Below are 3,415 nucleotides of genomic sequence, written 5' to 3'. Positions count from 1 at the left end.
GCCGCGCATGCGCCGCCGGTGCCGGTGAAGGCATTGCCCTCACACTGCCCTCAGCGTGCCCACACAGCTCCGCCCGCCCGCGCTGGGCTGGAAGGGGCTCCCGGCGTGCGTACCGGTGTGCTTGGGGCTGCCCCGTCAGCCCTCTGAGAAGGCGCCGAGGTGCTGGCGGGACCGCGGAGGTGCTGGCGGTCAGTCCCTCAGCACCGCGCCCTTTCCGAACCAGCGGGGGAGTTGGGAAAAGGGGAACGGCGAGTACGTGCGAGCCAGTAAATGTTGGTGTACAATACATTGGGTTCATGTGCAAGCAAATAGCTAAACGGGGCCTAATCCTGAGGTTTCACACTGGTGAGGTGTGAGTTAGGGTACTGCGTCCAGCTTGGGCACTGAACTCGGAGAAAGATGGGGCTTATGTGGAAAGCTTCCAGACCTTTTCATGGGATCTGAGGCTTGGAAAATACAATTTGTGAGGAAATACGAGTTGAATCTGTCTCACCAAAAGAGAAGACAAAAGGAAAAGTGGTAAGAGTGTTCAGAAAGCATGTAAAAGCATGGGGGTGACAGAAAAGAGAATAATCCGTTTCCCCCCCCTACGAGAGGAATGATGAAAAGAGGCCCAAATTGTAACTAAGGCAATTTAGGCTGCCATCTCTAAAACATTAAAATTAATATAAGGATTGGAATAGATGGTTTGGGAGATGACCCATGCTTCAGTTGAAGTCTCTGGAGCAGCAGCACAAACGTCTCTCAGAAATGACACGTATACTTGACTCTGGTTCGGAGCAGAAAGCTGAGCCAGGTGGCCCCTGAAGGCCCCATCCAGATCCCTTATACAGTCATTGTTCAATAACGAGCTTGTTTATTATTTATTGGGCACCTGTCTGAGTTTCCACAACTGCCTCTTTGGTTTGCAGCTGAGCTTGAGCACCGTGGTACTGGGCCTCACATCAAATCCTGCTATTCTGGTTCGATGCCAAATCAGATACCACATCAGAAGAGTGTCATTCTATAACCTATTTCCTCAGCTATTAATAACTGCACTATGTGCAAATAAGTAGAAAAACAGGTCTGTAATGTCTGCAGAGACTGAAAGACTTCAGGATACTTTGTGCAAGGGAATATGAAACAATTAATTAGAATACTCAGGAAGTTGGATTTGGGTACTACTAAAGCAAATGACTGCCATTTTGAAATCCAAATGCAGGGTATTTGAACATGATTATCTTCCTAAGTAAATTGTTGCTCAGTTTTTCCCTTACTTAAATCCACATGCCAAAATCAAACAACTTCTATAACAGAATGGATAATCTTTGCATGCCAGTCTTAGATGCACTTAATTGTCTCATATGCAGCTTAAAACATTTACATGTGATAAAAACAAAATTAGGAAAATACATCAAAATGGAAGCCTATCTAAAAAAAACTACTATAAAGCCATTTATTCTATAAGTGTATAAATGACGTGTTAAATAAAATCAAGACCAACTCAAGTTGGGCAGTGATTTATAAAACTACAATGTAGAAATGTCAAAAAAATATAGTAAACACCAGACACGTCACTTCGCTTGCTAGAAATAGCTGTTAAGAAACTGCTGTTTGTGTTGCTGGACAACTGCCCTCATGCTGACAGTTTAACAAGAACAGATTTACATTTGCAGATCTCATAGAGAAGAAGTTGTGTTGAACATGACCTTCTAACATTAATCCCTTTGTGACTGAAAGAACAGCTCCAAACAAATTTGTGAAAGACTCTATACAATCTGTCTCGAGGGAAGGGGGAATTTTTCAGAAAAGTCAGAAAGTTCAGCACATAAAAAACTTTTTATAGGGCATGACTTGTATTCTGGTTTTAAAATAGCTTCACTGAAACTCTGTTTTGACTTACAAGTTACAGTAGTGAGGCATTTGCTGTGCACTTGGTTAAAAATATCAAGGGAACATGAGAGTCTCTTCCCCCCCCCTCCCCCCCTCATACCAGAATTATCTTGAATTTTATTATATGACGGATTAACTGCATGCTGAGCAGTGTCTGGTTTATATTTTGACACAGGCTAACTACCAAGAGAAGAACATGCTTTCCCTCTTGCTGAGCTTCAGGTGTTTTCCTAATGTATAGGATATATGACTTTTTGGGTTTGCTTGCTTTATTGTTCCCATTATTCGTATTTCCTCCTCCTTTTCAGTCATCTTGGCATGTGAACATAGCAGTAATAAACTTGCTCTTCATACATCTACGTTGAATTTATTATTTGGAGGCTCTTACAGTTGTTTAGGCACTGAAATGTATAATCTGATACACTTGTCAACCCTTGAGATATGCAGCAAAGAGTTTTTTGGGGTGTTAGTAATGCATTAGATAAAGAAGACAAAGCATTTTCAGTACTATTTCAGGAACTAATCAAATCTTATTTCTGTTTTGACTGCTTATAGAATTTGCTGTGTCTACACATGCCATAAGTAGTATGACTTAATTCACATTTTGTATATGTGATTTATATAAATACTGATGGGAAGTTTGACATTTAAACCAATAAAAGATATTAGGCAACTCACTATTAGATTTTTTAATAGACATTTCTTAGATGGCAGGAAATTGCAATAACATTTCCTGATTTATTGCAATATTTTACTCTCAGATCTTCAAAATGAACTGTCGTAGCTCTTCACAGTTAATAGAATTTGAGGTTAACTGGGGAGCAGTACATTGCTATCACTGTGGAAGAGACAGGATAGTGCAGCAGACAGCGCCCATTAATTGGGGGCTCTGCTTAAACCTAGAAACAATTGCCTTTCTGGAAACCGAGGTAGGTTAATCTCTCTGTTTAAAAGAGGAGTTCCAGAAATACACTAGTATTGAAATGAGAAGTAACAAATCTAATGGTGGCCTTACGTAAATCTCAATTAATGTAGTGAGAATGATTAGTTTGACTTCAGTGGGCTCAGGATCAGAGCAATACCAATTCCGTGTGATCGCTCAGAATGGTATTCCTGGGGAGGCCCCCTGCTCATTTACTCGATGTATTTTTCGTTCGTCTGAGTGATAAATGAGGCTGAATTTATTTTACAGCTTTTCTATTATCTGAACACTTAGGAAAAGCATTGCTTCCCTTCGTGCTAGAAGTGCTATTTGTGAGCTGGGTCCTCAAGTAAGAGAAACGCTTGTTCCTTTTTGGTACAAAGCATCCACGCTGCTCGTTTCCTGATACTCGTCCCTCATGCCAGGGTTTGCGGGTGCTTGTCTCAAGTTCTGGTAACAGCCGCTTCATTCCGCCAGGCTTCACCGCAGCACAGAAGCCGGAAAGTGATCCGCAGATGCAGGGAGTACCGAGCATCTTCCACTGGTGGAGCGCAACGGGCTGCGCAAGGCGGGATGAACCTGCCCGCTCTCACCGAGCCGCGCCTTCCCGCCGCCTGCGCC

General features: G+C 42.6%; 1 protein-coding gene across 2 annotated transcripts in view; it reads right to left on the bottom strand.

Annotated features, from left to right (window-relative positions):
• SCAPER (S-phase cyclin A associated protein in the ER) overlaps positions 1 to 3,400 on the bottom strand; it is a 167,449-nt gene extending 164,049 nt beyond the window's left edge. For both annotated transcript variants that reach the window (XM_026856249.1, XM_026856250.1), the window contains exon 1: positions 3,380 to 3,400. The gene's annotated coding sequence lies outside the window, so the exon portion shown is untranslated. The remainder of the gene's footprint in view (positions 1 to 3,379) is intronic.
• Positions 3,401 to 3,415: the final 15 nt, after the last annotated feature.

Source organism: Athene cunicularia (assembly GCF_003259725.1).
Source record: "Athene cunicularia isolate RWA chromosome 10 unlocalized genomic scaffold, athCun1 chr10_part1, whole genome shotgun sequence".
Lineage (NCBI taxonomy): Eukaryota > Metazoa > Chordata > Aves > Strigiformes > Strigidae > Athene > Athene cunicularia.
Note: the sequence above shows the minus strand (reverse complement) of the source record. Positions and strands in the feature narration are given on the sequence as shown.